Below are 17,758 nucleotides of genomic sequence, written 5' to 3'. Positions count from 1 at the left end.
GGGGAACTCGGGTATCAGAGCCTACGTTCCCATGAGGGGCTTTTCTCCTGTCTACCAAATCTCAGGCTCTGCAGGGGAGAAGTTTGCTGCTGGGCTTCATTACCAAGACCCCCAAAAACAATGACCACACTGATACCCGCAGAGTCCAGGACACGCTCTGATATGGAAGGACGCACAGAGAAGGGACTTCTGACCCGGGTGGTGGAGAGCAAAAGGCTTACAAAGGAAATGGAGAGAAAGCAGGTTGCAGGTAAGCAGGGAACCTGTGCAGAGGAACAGGGATAAAATAAAAAAGGCCATGATTTGGTTCAGGAAACAAAGAAATATACGACTTAGCCAGTCAAAAGATGCTCAGGGCAAGAGTGTAATTGGAGGCCCACCTGCTAGATGTCTAAACATGCCAAAAATACTATCGATCAAGGAATAAAGTTGTTAAACAAAAAGTATTCTCTCCTCCTGTCTGCGTCCACACTGAAACAGCCTCCTAAAGGTCTGGGAGACTAAGAAGGAGTGTAGATTTCTTGGACTCCTCAGAGCCTGCATGGAGAAGTGCCAGGCGGGCAGAGCCAGGCCCCATCCTGCACCACGAGGGGCCTCACACTCATGCAACTGCACACCCCGGGCCACACTTACCAATCTCCATCCCCACAAACTTGCAAACACCACCCACAGCCACACCCCAGGTCCATGGTGCCCGCCCAACTGGTACAGCGCACCCTCAGGAGGAAAAACAAGGTTGGGGCTATGAGGCAGGGAATTCCAGCATCCTGATCCCCTGAGCAGGTCTAGAGGAGGGGCCTGGGCTCTGAGCAGGGGCACTGCACGTTCTTTTGGCCCTGAACACCCCTCACCCTGAGGAAAGGGGCTCAGCTGGAGGAGGCCCCGGGTGGGGCTTCTAAGCCACAGAGCCCCTCTTGCCTTGGTCTGTCCTGCCATAGAATTCATCTGTTGCTTTTTACTGACCCCTGTGAAAACTGGAACTGTGAGAGCAAGATTACGCTCACCGTTACATTCCAAGTGCCTAGCAGAGGACCAACTTAACTCATATTAAAGGGCTGCTGGTTGACCCCGTGCCAGGGGTTTGGCCTCTCTGTTCCGCTGATCCACACAACAAGACCTCATCAGCCACAGCTTTCCATAAAGAAACTGAGGTTCAGAGAAGCCCAGGTTGTCCAAGGTCATGCAAGCACTAAGTGGCAAAATTCAGATGCAAATCCAGGCTCTCCAATTCCAAAGCCTAGTTCCCTCCTTTACTGCCCCTCCAGCCTCCCACATTTGGGCCATAAAGCATCACACAGAACTGCAGTTAAACAATGATTAGATGACTTCACTTATAAATGGCTGCATTTGTTTTGTTTGTTTTACAAAAAAGAGGAGCTGAATTCCAATTTCCTCTCATCACTAAAACTTTTTGACTTATTTTTTTATGTCCTAAAGCTTTTGAAAAATTAGGTTCACTGGTTGCTTGATTCTGGCTGGGGCTGGCAGTGTCCACTCACTCCTTTTTCTGGCAGCCTGGTCCGAAGGGCTGGCACGTGGCCACCAACATTGAGAGTTCCAGAATCAACACAAGGATGCTAACATGCAAAGAGGGATGGCAGTTCTTTTTTTCCTTAGGAAATTTGCAGAATCTTCTTTAGGCAAAAATCGCACATTGGACTTGCCTTGAGTGTGGCAACCTACTGCTTGTTTTTGGTATGTAGGCATACGATGCTAGGGGAATAGTAAAGCAAAATTATTCGGTTACTTACTTTTTAGTTAACTATTTGGAGACGACTGACAATTAATGGCCACTGGTAAATGCTTTGTGTTGAATATTTACCAGATAAAATTAAAAACTCCAAAATATTTCCAAGTTAAGGGTACAAGAATATCAGGAGAAAAGAAAGGAAGAAGATTAAGATTACTTTGTTTTGTTTTAGAGTTTTTACCATCTGTGTAAATTCTTTTATTTTCATTTCTACCTGCAGATGATGCCTGGAATTTCTTTGACTGTGGGTAATCCTATAATCTCATACTCAGAAATAAAATCATTTAGGCAAAAAGCCTTGAAATCATCTTCTACTTCTCCACTGTCCTTGTTCTGCTCTGTTTAGGTTCAGACTGAGACTGAACACATTGTGTTCCTCAGCCTGGCTTATAACCTCGACTGCAGGGATGAACTGGTTCTCTGTCTCTGGCCAGCTGGCCTGCCACAATGCCAGCAGCGCACGATGCTTTTTAAGCAGTGGTCTCAGCATGTCAGCCTGCCACCCTGAATCTATGAAGGCTCCCAGCGCTTGCAGTCTGAGGTCTTCTTATGGCATTTGAGGCCTCCATGAACCAGCCCAAATTCCTTTTCAGTCCCATTGTCTCACCATCGTCTGTCAGGCCACCACCCACCCACACCCCGGTCCCTATGTGGCCCCCATTTTAACCCGTGTGTGCTGTTCCCCTGACGGCAGCACCCACTTCCTCACCCACCCCACTCACGCCTGTTCAAAGTCTCCTTTTCAGAAGCTCAACTCAAAATGCCACCTTTTATTCAAGCCTCCTCTTACATGCTACTTCCTTTGGACTCAAGAACTCCGGATCCATTTCCTCCCTGCTCACCAGCATCTGCTGTCCGTTTGCCCCCTCGACTGTCTGCATTGTTGAATTAGGTTTAACCCAAAGCTGCCTCCTTACGTACTTTAAGTACCTCCTAAAAGTTTCTCCGTGCATAGCGAACTGTCACCTAACTGGATATAAACAGACCGTGACCCACTCCGGTGACATGTAGCCTAGTCTCCATCCGTCCCAGGCAGCCAACTGTGCAAGCCGTGTTCAAATAAGGCACATGCCCAGCTGTAGCCAATCCAGCTCTTCTGAACCTCACTTCTGTTTTCTGCAACATCACTTTTTTTTTTTTCTGCCAGTAAATGTTATCCAGCCATGTGGCAGCCCGACAATGGCTCTCAACCTGTTCTGGCCCCAGGGGCTGCCTGATTCTCAAATCGTTCTTTGCTCAATGAATTTCTGTTATATTTAATTTGTCTATAGTTTTTTCTTATAATAGTACTTAAAAGTCAGGGGTCTGTACAATATCCATCTTTGTGTCCAGCACAAGGTAGTTGCTCAATAAATATTTATCTGGGTACGTTTATTTAAATAGATGTTGACTGAATTTGTCACTAGTATGTAAAAGACTGATAGCCTTCTCAGAAACTGTGCTAGTTTCCCATACAAAGCAGCAAAAGTCCTAGAGAGATGATTGTCTAAACCCAGCTAAAGAGACTGAGTGAATCCAAAAAGAAGCAGTTTTCCAACTTCAGAAGGCAGCTTGCCTATGAAAATGGTAGCATGTGATCTATCCAACAAAAAAGACTTCAATTTTCCCCAAATCTGTTAACTCAGATGAGAGAACAAAGTTAATTTTTCCTATTGGAGATGCTTGCCAAGGTTGAAATTTTAAGGACTTTCTAAGCCTTTTATTTGCAATTCAATTTAACTGCTTTCTAGGGCCTGAGATTTACCTGCTGGGTTTTCCAGTCCCCAAAGAGTTTTGAAACACAGAGTCAGTAATAAAAATTAATGTGTCACTTTTTAGAGGCAAGGGAGAAGGTCAGTGCAGAGCCAGCTCTGACACGTTAGCTAAGTAATGGAGCTAGTCAGTGATTAATGAGCAGATCTTAGCTGGCCAGACGAGATATAGCATGGCCTCTGATTCAGTTTTGTTTTTGCAAATGCGGTACTCATGAAAACAAGACAAGGAGCAGCGCCATGTGCCAAGCGTCATGTTGGAGAAGTGTCCCTGTACCGTTCTGCCTGTGCCACCTCATCGCTGGCTTGGAGGCCCCTCCTGGGTCTGTCCCTCACCAGCGCCTGCCAATGTTTTTGAATTGCATGGTGGTTTCGTGTTGTGGACAAATGGCCAGTATTTACTTGGATGAAGACACCCAATTCATTTTGCTCTGAATCCCGGTTCAGTTGAAAGCCTACCTCTTCAGAAGCAGAAGGTGTATTAACTCACTTTTCCCACCGCCTTGTCTCCACGGCATCGTTTCAGCTTGCGGTTGGAAAAGCCAGTGTGCTCCCAAGTCTGGACTCAGGCACTTGTTATGACTAACTGCACGATGGAACTGGAGTTTACAAAGGTCCAGCTGGAGGCCGAGGACAGGGCTCACCCTGCTTGACAGGGGCTCCAGGGAAGAGAGCCCAGATGGGTTAGGAAGGGCTGAGACCCCAAAGCCGGGGAGTTGCTGAAGCTAGAGATGAGCACCAGTTAAGGAGCAGGAAAAAATGGATATTGTCTTCCATAGTGTGACATTTCTCTAAAGGAATTTACATAGTCAAATCTCAAGCTGGAAAGTTATGAAAAGTACCAAAATAAAGGGGGAAATGCCTCAATAATTGGGTTGGTTTTCCTATTTTCTTTGATTATGCAACATAGCCTTGCTGTCATACTAAAAAAAAAAAAAGTTTTAAATTAGCACAAGTATGTAAATTCATAACGTAGTAAAGGATGAAATCTACCCACAAATTTTAAGTTAGTTCCTTAAGCCTTCCTTGGATTTTCTGAAGATGGAAAATACCAACCACGAAGGAAGGGCTTCTTTTGTCTTCAACACTGTGATAGGAGTTGTACCAAACAGAAGAAATCCATGATGTAGTACCTTGGGATTTTTATGTGAAACAAAATACATTTTTAAATAATAACAATATGGTCTTTGCTTGACAATTACCTATTGCTCTGGGTATGGGATGTAATTTATTTCATGCTCTGGTATATTTTTAAATTATATTTTTATTTTTATTCTATGTAACTTATGCATAAGGATATGGTCTGCCAATGTTCCCTTCTAGCTGAAATTTTCTTACCCGTAGTCCCTTGCTAAACTTACAACTTGAATAGAGCTATTTATTGATTGGGTCAGGGTAGTTACATGACCCAAAGGCATCTGTGTATAGGCTGACAAAGCCCTAAGTTGATTTACCTCAAAAGGCTCAGCCCAATAGGGATTTTGGCAGCAATTATTACAGCCAATCAGATGAGAGAATAGAGAAAAAACTGGAGAATAGAAAGAAATTGGCAAGGAAGGATATTCAAGTTATCATGGCTGCATAGCAAAGCACTCAGGATGTACTGGCATAAAGCAACCATTTTATTATGTTCATAGATTCTGTGGGTCAGGAATTTGCTGGGTCAAGATATAGCAATAAATAGTTTTTCTCTGTTCCATAATATCTAGCAGATTAGCTGAAAAAACTCAAAACAAGCTGCCTTGAGCCTCTTTTACAAGGGCACTAATCCCATCCATGAGGGCAAATGGCCCCAGCAGACCCCACCTCTTAATACTGACACCTTGGGAATTGGGTTTCAATAAATGAATTTTGGAGGGACACAAACATTCAGACCATGGCACTCACTTCCATATGTAATCTAAAATAGTCAACCCATAGAAGTGGAGAGTGGAATGGGGGTAGCCAAGGAGTGTGGGAGGGGGAAATGGAAAAGTGGTAGTCAAAGTGTACTAAGTTTCAGTTATGTAAGATCAATACTTCCGGAGTGCCTACAACTAACAACACTATATTGTATGTATGTATTTAACACATTGGTGGCCACGCACACACAAAAAAACCCAGAAATTTTTCCTTGGGGCCACAGTGTTTTATTATGAAAATAGAATAAAAACTTTGAATGTAATTTAAAGGTAAAAATAAATAGAAAAATGAAATGTATTGACTTCTATTTATTTAATCCACATTTTTTAGAATTGAATTATCAATATTAATTGTAACAATAAGAGCATCAACAAGTAAGATTTTATATATGCTTAAGGTGACCCCAGGGTCAAAACTAGAGAGAGTTAAATACAACGCTCATGGCAGTCAATGTGTTAAAATTGGCTAAGAGGATAGATCTTACGTTAACTGTCCTTACCACCACCAATAACAATAATAATAAAGGAAGCAGGAGGAAATTTTGGATGGTAATAGATATGTTTATGGTCTCAACAGCAGTAATGGTTTCATAGGTGTATACTTATCCTCAAACTCATCGAGTTATATATATTAAATATGCACATCTTTTTATATACCAGTTGTATCCCAGTAGAGTGATTTAAAAATAAATAAATAAATAAACAAATCTATCCAATGGTAGAGCAGAACACTTTAGTCACAGGACTTGCTTTCGGCAATGGAACATGAGTGGACATGATGCAGCAGAGGACTGAAATGTACTCCAGCACTTGGCCTTGCCCTCTTGGGCTTCTGCCATCATAGCAGAAGAACCAGAGGCTCAGCCCTCTCATCCCAGGCAAAGGAGGGGTGTGTGGACGAGAGTAGCCCCAGCCCAGCTGACCTGATCCCACAACCTGTGGATCCCTAAGCAAGCCCAGGCAAGGTCAACAGAGCCACTAAGCCAAGCCCAGTCTAGAGCAGCCAACCCTCAGTCAACCCACAGACATGACAGCTAAGTATGCTGTGTGCCACTGAGACTCTGCAAGTGTTATACTGCATTTTTCTGGCATACTCAACTAACACAGTGCCTAAGAAGGAACATTATAGAATAGAAATGTCTAATATAGGGTTTTTTACATAATTTACATTGATGTGTATAAGACATTCCTCTATTTCCCCTACATTTCATATAATGTGTACATTCTGGGGATTTCTGCACTATTCCTTGCTGTTTTCCTGTACTATCTTGAAGTTATCCAATTTAAGCAAGATGTCTGCCTCCTGCCTGGGTCCTGACTGATATGGTAATTGGTATCAGGGTGCCTCCAGGAAATAGAACTTCAAAACAGGGTTTTGCAATTGTGTTGCCCACATAGTTGAGAAAGGTACAGATACCTTCCTTGCCAGATGGCCATGGGACATGGAGGATGCACAGCACCAGTAGCATCAAGATTACTCACTCTCGGGGGGCTGGGGGTAAAGTGCATGTGGAGATATGGCTAGATATATTGCACCTTTAACCAGGAGGCAGTTTAGAAAAATATGTCAACACTTCCTATACAAAAGGATAAAATAAATAATTGAGATAATCTGTATAAATGGGAAATACTGATATGACAAGAATATATCCTGGACAAAAATGAAGACAAGCCCCAAGTAACCTTAGTGTCAGTGTAAGCATTCAATGAGCATGGCCTGTCATCAAGGGTTGTGGTGTGTATGGTGGGACACACGGGGGATGTGCCCCTGTCCTTGGTCACCCGTGTCCTACAAGGCTTTGGTAGGTCCCCATTTCTCTTCATTCTCTTTCTTGCTCTCTTTTTTATAAGACCATGTCAAAAGAAATAATGGTAGTTCTTATATAAAGATTACCCATCTCTCCCTGAAAAGCCCCTCTTACTTGATTGAGAAAAGCTGGAATCCAACCTTCTACCCTCATTATCTTATCATCTCCCTTCTACTATCTATGGCCCTCATCTTGTGCCTCTGTCTTCCTTTTCTTCCTTCTTACCTCTTCCACCCATGTTCTTTCCATCCATGGTCCACCCATGCTTCCTTTCCCAAGCTGTTAACTTCTGTCCCAAGTCATTTGATTGTGGCACCAACAATGGCCAGCAAGAGTGATTCTCACCATCTGATTATTCAAATGACCAATTGTATCATCCCCTGTGATCTTGGGTATATCACACATGTTTTTATTCGGAGGTCCTCTCTTCACCATTTATTTGAAAGGAAAGAGCCAGATTTACAAGCACTCTAAAGAGCTGAGATTGCATGAAATGAGGATGCTGTTATAATGAATTTGAGAAACGAGTTCCATGTGTATGCACTTCACACTTTGGGAGAATTCACTGGGTCAATCAGTTAAATGCTAATATGTTAATCCTGATTACTGAAAAATACATTTCAAAGATCAGAATATATGAGTAAAAGATAACTAATCTCAGATGTAGGTGATATGCAAAGGAGAAAAATGTTCCAAGCCCAGGTCAGTGTTGAGTGACATCAATGTATCACAATTCTTTAGCGAGAACTTTAATTGTGCTTGTGAAGCCAAATGGGATCCATCAAATAGCCATGCATTTGGCTGACAGCTTTCAAGTGAAGTCTCCTGTGCAAAACGGGATGTTCTTCAGTGACTACCTTCCTGAGAAACTTCAAATTCGCATGATATTCTGATTCTTCTTAAACCTCAATTAAAGCATCTACTTCTTTACTTATGTGTGCCATCATTCGTGAGTACAAGGCCATTCCGAATGATCAGTTAATCCCATAACCATCCATTTGGGGTTATAATAAAAACATTCAAAATGGAAATAATAGTCACAGAGCACAGAAGCTGACCTTGCCAAAAAGAAGGAAAGCTAAAATTAGTTCTTGTACACAGATTGCCCATTTCTCCCTGGCAATTCCGCTTAACTGGCTGGGAGAAGGCAAAACCAAAGAATAGCCATGCTCAACACCTAGCTGGCTACAGGTGATCACCTTCACAAAGACCTACCCATGACATAATTTTCTATGAAAAAGGGTTGTTCTCTGATCCCATCGTAGAGCCATGAGTTCCTGACACACCACCAGCTTCCTGAGCATGGCATTTTAACTCCAACTTGAGGAAGCAGAACCAATCTCATCATCAGCATCATCAACATTAGACATATAGTCCAGACCTCCACTGTCCAATATAGTAGCCACATGTGGCTCTTGAAATTAACTAAAAAATCAAATAAAATTAAAAATTAATTTCCTTAGTAGCACTAATCACATGTCAAGTGCTGGGGAGCCACATGTGGCAGGTGGCTATTCTATTGATCAGCACAGAACATAGAACACTTCCATTGCGAAGTTCTGTTGGACAGTGTTGGTCTAGATGTCTACCACATGCAGGCACTTCCTGCATGTTTTATCACTTAATTCTCACAAGAAACCAGTGAGGAAAGATTTATTGTATCCATTTTATATGTGCAGGAATGAAGGTTCAGAAAGTGTTCAATAGCTCCGCAAAGTCTCCCAGCGAGATGTACACCCGTTTGTCTTTGACGGGTCTGCTCTGACGCTGTCTCTCCATGCCAAGGCAGCCTTTCCCCTCAGACCAGAGGCTGGGAAAGAGATTAAGGTCTGAAACCCTGTCCTGCTAGGACAGCCAAAGGTAATGGCTGAAGTCCATTTTCAACTTCAATGTTGTTAAATAAAAAGGAAGGGAGGCATTATATCATTTTTTATAATTAAATAAGCCAACATTTTCCCAACATTCCCTCCAGAACTATCCAATATTTTTTGTTTTGTTTAGTTTTTTTTTAATACGTGGGGTGCATCTGCTCAAACCCCAAGCATGCTTTTCCATATGCTTCTCTTTCCCTTTTTTATATTTCCTTTAAGAACAAGTGCTAAATCGGTGCCATATTTTTATTAGTTTTACACTGATGTTGTTGACATTTTTGAGAGCTATTTGATGTCTGAGAAACTCATGAACCTTTTATTCGCTCTTTTGAAACTTTAGAAAAAAAATGCTAACCCAGTGAAGGAAGGGCTATGTTTGTATCCAGAAAAACCATCTCGTGCCCAAATATATTTCAACTGGGTCTGAAGCTTCCTATCTTACATTAGTTATTCATTGAGCTGCTATTAGTCCACACAGGGTAATATTTTCTGTTATATTCTCCCCGACAGCATTCCCGGGCCTCAAAATTTGTCAGGACAAGAGATTCAAGGAAGTGAGATGATCAAACTCATCCTTAAAGTCAAATCTGTCGTCTCTTTCCTCTCTGGCCTGCCCCAGTCCTTGCCTCCCTACCAACCCTCCCAGATATCTGATGCGGCAGCGGAGGGGCAACCACATGAGCTACAGCTGAGTTCACGGGAATGATTTGTGAGCCTCGGTATTTGCACATGTGTGGCCATTGGGGACCTCTCTGGCCGGGCCAGCCGCCTTCCCCCCACATCTGTTGGTTAATCGGAAATCCAAATGTACAGGACAGCACCGGGGAACAGAGGGGGGATGTGTGACCCACTCTGGAGAAGTTCTCACGCTGGAAACAAAGAGCATGAGACCCTGATTTTAGCTCTTTTCAGATAAGTTTGCACAAATGAAATTCATCATTTATCCTGTGAATACAAAAAATGACTCGCAGCATAGTGGACAGGGTGGTGGGAGACTCGGGCAGGGGCTGCTCAGTACTATTTGAAACTGTCACCAATGGCGATCCTTCCTCTTTCTTGGTCTGCTTCCCATCCATCCTTCGGGTTCTGTCTTCTCCTTGCTTTCCTCCGCCTCTTCTCCTCTCATTCTTTCTTCCCAGCTTGTCTCTAGTCCCCTGGCAGCAGCGGCCTGGCAGTCAAATCCTGGGTGAGCAGATGTCTCTGAGGCCTCTACCAAGGTCCCTGCACTGATGCTCACCTGACACCTATAATCGTCCCCCTTTTCCCTCAAGTCCTCTTAAAATGCAACAACCTGCTCCTCTAAAGGAGATTAAATTAAGGTTGATGAAGGTTTCCAAAACTTTAGTATGAAGTACTTTTCTAGGGAGGCGGAGTGCCTAAGACAAGTAAGGGACAAGAAATGGCAGGAAGTGAGAACGCTGCAAACAAACTCAGCCTTCCTCGAGTGTGGCCTGGGGCATGCTGGTGACAGTGGAAAGACACGTTTCCACGTGGTGCTGCCCCCTGCAACAAGGAATTCCATCACACCGAGTCTTGCCAGGATCCTTAGGGTCTCAAGGAACACACATGGCTCTAACAAGAAAAAGGGGGATTAAACACGCCTTAGCGAATCCCAGCAGGCTGTTAGAGGAAGCTGGGGAGGGAAGGGCGCAGTCCAGATGCGCACGGGCTGCGCTATCCTAGGGAGGAGAGAAAAGAAATGAAACATCGACCATGATTTCAAACGGTGTTCTGCTGCGGGCAGGGCCGGTGACCACCGGCATTCACCTGAACAGTCACACCAGTCCCTTCAGCTCCTGCCTGGCATTGCTCGTTGCTAAGAATTTGTAACATAACCTCTGCTTCAGGCATATTTGAAAATAGTATTGCATGGCAAAAACCGAAAAACACTGGCTACACCAAATGCTGGCAAGGAGGTGGAGGGACAGGAACGCTCACCCGCGACTGGGCGGGAGTCACAGTGGCACAGCCACTTAGGGGCACAGTTTGGCAGCTTCTCACAAAGCTAAACGTGCTCTCACCATGCAGTCTAGCGATGGCACTCCTTGGGAGTCACCCAAATGAGTTGAAAACTTATTTCCACAGGAAACCTGCACTTGTTTATAGCATCTTTATTCATAATTGCAAAATTGGAAGGCCACCAAGATGTCTTTCAATGGGTGAATGGACAAATAAAATGTGGCACATCCAGACAATGAAATATTATTTGGCAATAAAAAGAAATGAGCTCTCAAGCCACTGAAAGGTCCTTAAATATATATTTGTAAGTCCAAGAAGACATTTTGGAAAAGCTATATGCTATATGATTCCAACTATAGGACATTCTGGAAAAGGCAAAACTATGGTGACAGTAAAATAATCAGTGGCTGCCAGGGGTCCAGGTCATGCGGGAGGGATGAATGGATGGAAAGGAGAGTATTTTAGGGCAGTGACACTATTCTGTAAGATACTGGAGTGGTGGGTACTTGTCATTATACCTTTGTCAAACCCATAGCATGTATAACACTAGAAGTGACCCCTACTGTAAACTATGGACTTCAGTGAATCATAACATATCAATAAACATTGGCTCTTCAGTTGTAACAAATGTACCCCAAGGCAAGATGTTAATAATAGGGGAAACTGGGAGGAGGAGAAGAAGGTGAAAATATATATGAGAATTCTACTTTCTGCTCAATTTTTCTATAAACTTAAAACTGTCCCACAAAATAAAATCTGTTTATGACAAAAAAAAATATGCATCATTCTGTTTGACCTTAATGGCAACCCTACAAATTGGAATGCCTCAGGTTGCAGAGGACAGCTAGCGTAAGGGAAGCTGGCATACACTAAAAGGAAACAGACTGGCTCACATGACTGTAGGGTTTGGGGCTAATCAGCAATGTTACAAAGACCCACTTTTTCTCTCCTCTGCACTTGGCCATCCAGCATCCACTGTACCCTAAGGCCTGTTCTCACGGTCCAGTCATCAGGACTTGATGCTTTCTTGCTACATCTAGTAGGGGAAAAAGGTAGGATTGCTTCTGGAAGCTCTCTAGAAAGAGCAAGGGGGGACCTTCCCAGATACTCACAGCAACGCTTGATTGAAAACTCAACAGTTTCCTCCTCTTGGACCACTTGGTGGTCAGGGGCGAGGGATTACCCTTAGGCCAGTCAGGCTTGCACAGGCCTGGAGGTGGGGCCAGCTCCCTGAGGCAGGGTGGTGTACCCAGTGCATAGCTGAGCAAGCCAGAGCCTGAGACTGAAGTCCAGGTTTCCAATCTCCAAACCCAAAGCTGCCTCAATGGTGCCACACATCTGCTGAGAAGGTAAATATGTCACCTGACCCCAGGGGTCTTTTGCACCTACAACATGGCAAACAAACTAATGTGTAGACAGACTCAAGGCCTGTAGGCTAGGCGTGGTGGCTCACGCCTGTAATACTAGCACTCTGGGAGGTGGAGGCGGGAGGATCACTCAAGGTAAGGAGTTCGAATCCAGCCTGAGCAAGAGCAAGACCCCGTCACTATTAAAAATAGGAAGAAATTAATTGGCCAACTAAAAATATATAGAAAAAATCAGCCGGCCATGGTGGCACATGCCTGTAGTCCCAGCTACTCGGGAGGCTGAGGCAGAAAGACTGCTTGAACCTGGAAGTTTGAGGTTGCTGTGAGCTAGGCTGACACTACGGCACTCTAGCTGGGGCAACAGAGTGAGACTCTGTCTCAAAAACAAAAAAGATAAAAGGGATTCCCATCCCTACTGAATAGGCACTTATGAGCACAAAGGGGTTGATGACTTGGGACACTCGGGGCAGTGCTGCCAGCCCAGCCTCTGGAAAAGCCTGGATCCTCCAGAGGGGGCCCCTCCCAAGAGACTGCAAAGCAAAGGCTGAGTTAAAGGGCTGTGGGGGTTGGGGGGGGGGCAGTCTATTTTCCCATCAGAGTGAACCACGGTGCTCCAGAACTCAGAATGAGCCAGGCAGGCTTCTTTTAAAAGTCACCTTTGCATTTGTGAAATGTGTGTGACGGGGAAGGGACAAATGTCTTCATTGCTCCAATGAGAATTATGAAAATGGCCTGTATTGAGTTTGAGACAAGACTCTCGCCAACTTTCTCTCACTAGGACTTGAGAACCAGCCACCTCCTGGTGCCCTCAGTGCCAGCTCATGAATATACCGCGTCCTGCTATTTTAAATACGATGTTAGAAAATCCAGTGATGAATTGTCCTTGTATTTACAAAGCAAGACTTAAAAATAAATCTCTCAGAGATAAAAGCATCTTGGCACATCCTGAAGTTGCTCCATGTCCCCTGCCCCGGCGCCTGCTGCCAGTTCCCAGCCTGGCCTGCCCGTATTTGCTGGCCAAGGGACATGTCACTGCCTTTTATTGTGTCCCCCTTTTAAATGGAAACAGTAATGCCACTGCCCACTTGTGAAACCTTGCTAATTAGTAAAGAAAACTTTTCTTTCTCATCTTTTAAAAGCCATAGAAAGCCTAAATGAACTCTGGGGGATGGGGTGCAGTAGGAAAATCAAATTGGAATTTCAACACACTCTCTTTACCAAAGCCTCTTTAGTCGCTGGGAGTCCTGTAATCTGTTTGCCTTTAAACAGGGAAGGGAAAACAATGCATTTACATGAGTAAACAGCTACTTTCATTTCAAATGGAGGGTTAATCTGTTTACTTAAAGGATTTAAGGCAAATAACTTAAAAATCGGTCCAAGATGCCAGGTCTTTTTTAAAGACAAGGCTGGGCAACTTTTGGAATCAGCATTAAAATTAGTTTACAGATAATTAAAGAGCAGAGGTTGCAGGATGTGAATATTTCCTCATAGCGCCACACTGGTCCCCACCGAGTGGGCAGGGCTCCTTGTTCAGAGCATCCCAGGCTCCTTCCCCACCAGAGCAAACTCTTCTGCATCCTAGCCTGGGTACCACAGCCATGACAGCTGCTGGTGCTTAGCATTTATTTTCTTTGATGTAAACTAGGTGTGTGTCCAGAGAAGGATTTAGGAAATGCTTTTTTTTTTTTTTTTGAGACAGAGTCTCGCTTTGTTGCCCAGGCTAGAGTGAGTGCTGTGGCGTCAGCCTAGCTCACAGCAACCTCAAACTCCTGGGCTCAGGCAATCCTCCTGCCTCAGCCTTCCCAGTAGCTGGGACTACAGGCATGAGCCACCATGCCCAGCTAATTTTTTTTTCTATATATATTAGTTGGCTAATTAATTTCTTTCTATTTATAGTAGAGACGGGGTCTCGCTCTTGCTCGGGCTGGTTTCGAACTCCTGATCTTGAGCAATCCGCCCGTCTCGGCCACCCAAAGTGCTAGGATTATAGGCGTGAGCCACCGCACCCGGCCTAGAAAACGCTTTGAGCGTCGAGAGTATCTACTGTAATTAGATTCATGCCCAAGTGACCACGCTGGACCTCATGGAGGAGTATTACTTTCACCTTGAGTTATTTGGTTAAAAAACGTATCAACATATTATTATCATCTTATATCAGTGTCATCTCAATTACTTTTTTTACCTTTTCAATGTATGGTGTTTATAAATAGACTTGGTATTCACTTAAATTGTATAAATCTTTAATATATAGCAAATTTATGAGGTAAGAAAGAAAATTGAATCTGTGACCTATCAGTAAATAAAGCTACCTTCTCTGGGAGCCCATGTGGCATTGCGTCCAACCCCAAGCCCGGCACAGAGGAGATGCTGAGCAAAACTGTTGGCTGAGTTGATGTAACAGTGTCAGGCATCAGCCACCATGTTGTGAGGAAGCACAGGCCACATGAGGAGGCCACATGTGGCCACAGCCTAGCTGAGATTCCAGCCACCAGCCAGCATCAACAGCCAGACCCATGAATGAATAAGCTTTCAGATGGTGCCAGGCCCAGCTTTTAAGCCACCTCACTTGATCGAATGGAGCAGAAGTGATCACTGTTCAAATTGCATATTCCTGGGAAAGATAAATGTCATTGTTTTGAGCCACTAAGTTTTGTAGGGTTTGTTACCCAGCAGTAGAAAATTGGAACAGATTTTGTAACTCTCACGCCTCTTAGCTGTACCTCTGTTTCTCCACTTAGACTATAACTGTGGGCAGCTGTATTTGCTGTAGAGTTTACCTTCCATCAAAGGAAACCGTGTCACAAGGCTGCATCACCCTAAGCATGTCATTGAGATTCTCCCTTCGTGCATCATGAGGTTCCATGGAATCCTTAGAAAAAATGTGCTTCCCACAGGCAACACTTTCTAATAGAGTAGTTGATATTTCCAGTACAGCAAATACATTTCCTCAACCCTGGTTATTCTCTCCTTAGATAGTGCAAACCAGAAAGGTAAGTAGAACAAAAGAGAACAATCCCTCTGCCAGTACTCCTGATTTATCAGAGAACTACCACCAATAAATCTGCTATTAGGGTCCTTGTCCCTGCTCCCTCCCCATGTTAGGAGGACTGACCCAGGAGATGTGAGGCAGTGGTGTCACCCTGCCTCCACCACCAGGATGTCCCTGACTCCCAAACACACACCCCCAACCTGTACTGCTACAGCTGCCCAACGAGGACTCTGATTGATGCCCATTCTGTCTATGGCTTCTGTGGCCTGATGCCCAGAGTTTGGGGGACAGAAGAAAAGGATCAAGCTTTGGGAGCTTTATAAGGGAAGTTGTTTTCTGTAGTAAGAGCCTAATAGGCTACAAAGGATCCCGAGCAGCAGTGTAACATTGGAACTCAGAACACCTTTTCCCATGAAACTAAGCAAATGGCTCATAATAAACTTCTGGAGCACAAGACAGTCACGCATGGGGGGCTTACTGCATTTCCCACCCTCTCCTGGGAAGTGAATGGTACCAAGCTTTTGTAACACATCATATTTATCATATGACATCGTATCACATATGTAAATGTAAGTGCCTTGAGGGGAAGAACCACGTGGTAGACACCTCTGTGTTCCCCATGCTAATGAGAGTTAGCATGAGAGATGCTAATGAGAGTCCTGGAACATAATAGGTGCTCAACTAATGTTTGAAGAAGGAAGAGGTGAGGGAGACCCAATAAAAGCTGTCAAACCATTTCTGTATAGAAAAACTTACTGTAAAGCCTTCCAAGCAATAAGCAAGTGATGTTTTCCACCTTCAAAGCTCGCATCTTCGCATGGTGATGAACAGGAAAGTCACTATCAGTCTAAAGTTTCCATCGCTCTGTCTGCCTTCCTCTGGCCAGCGCAGATGAATGACTGTGCAGTGATGCCAGCATTTAGCTCCGTAACAGGCATGAAAGTTTTTCTATGGGCCCAGCTATTCAACTCCTGTATGTTATCCCAAAATTATAAATTCATCATTTCTGGCAAAATTATTTATAGTGCATGTGCATGGTGGGGGCGAGAGGAAGGCAATGAGGAGGATGGGTTTAGAATCCAAAGTTAAATTTAGATAATGTCACAAACCAGATCTCTTACAATCCAGGTGTTTTCCCTCTATCTCTGTCTCAGCAGCAGAGGTCTCTTGTGTCAGGTCACATCTCTGCTGGCCAGCGATTGCATCCAGAGCCACAGAGCACAAAATCCCTATCCCAAACCAACATCTTTGGTGGAATTGAGGGACCTGGGATGCTTCTTGGAGAAGAGACAGGCACCTCCTAAAGGGCAGTCAGCCACGAGCCTGGACCTCATTCATGGGTTCCACCAACTCAGTGAACAGAAAACAACCCTCTGGTGCCTGGTTTTTATCAACACACAAACTAGAGTCTGAGCTGTTAGCCCCATCATCTGGTCAGAACTTTTTCTTAACAGATCAGAAAAAACAATAGCCCCCCAATCTAAATTACCGAGGTTACTTCAGGGCTATGTCTGTGATCTTGTCTCTGATTTTTGTTACTTTCTTCTTGGCCTCATCCCTGGCCCAGCATTCTCCACAGGCTGCACCCAGCAAGTAGGGGTTTTACTCCTGACCTCACCTTCCCCACCTGCCTCCTGGTCAGGCCTGTCATGTGGACTCCACCCCCTTCACTCTCGGTCCATCCAAGCAGAACCCCCCCCCGCCCATCGTGTGTCTCAGGGAAACTCAAGAACCTTGGAGAACTCAAGGAGTCCATTCCATTGGCCTGGGAGGGGGATGGCCCACAGGCTGCAAAGGAAGCTTTTACAGTAGATTTTTCTTTTTTCAACTGTAGAGCAGATTGTCCTGGAAGCTTATAAAGATGTCAGTGAATAGACCCAACATCTTTTTCTTTAATAGTATTAATATGCTAATTGCCCAAGTTCAGGGAGTCCTACAGAGCTTGGGGGTAGGACTGAGATGCAGAACACTGAACTTCTAACTCATCTCAATCACCCACGCACACTGCGTGGGGAGTGCACAGTAGTGTTTGAGTGCTGGCTCTGCAGCCACATGCTCAGGTTTGAAACATAACTCTGCTGCACCCGATCTACTTTTTTTTTTAACCTCCCTATACTTCAATTTTCTTATATGCAAATGGGGGGTAGCAATGGTATCTTCCAGCTAAGATTTCATGAGGATGAGAAGAGCTAATGCATAAAAAGTTTCTCAAGTGTTTGGCATGTAGCAAAAAGACATGTAAGCTCATTTTTCTAATTAGGTCATTGGGAACAAGATGACCTCAATGTCCTTTTCGCAATGAGATTCACAGCAGCAGTGCCTTGGGGTCAAGCAATAGCAAGAATCCCATTGCCAGCTCCAG

Source organism: Microcebus murinus, chromosome 16, assembly GCF_040939455.1.
Source record: "Microcebus murinus isolate Inina chromosome 16, M.murinus_Inina_mat1.0, whole genome shotgun sequence".
NCBI classification, from domain to species: Eukaryota; Metazoa; Chordata; class Mammalia; order Primates; family Cheirogaleidae; genus Microcebus; species Microcebus murinus.
Note: the sequence above shows the minus strand (reverse complement) of the source record.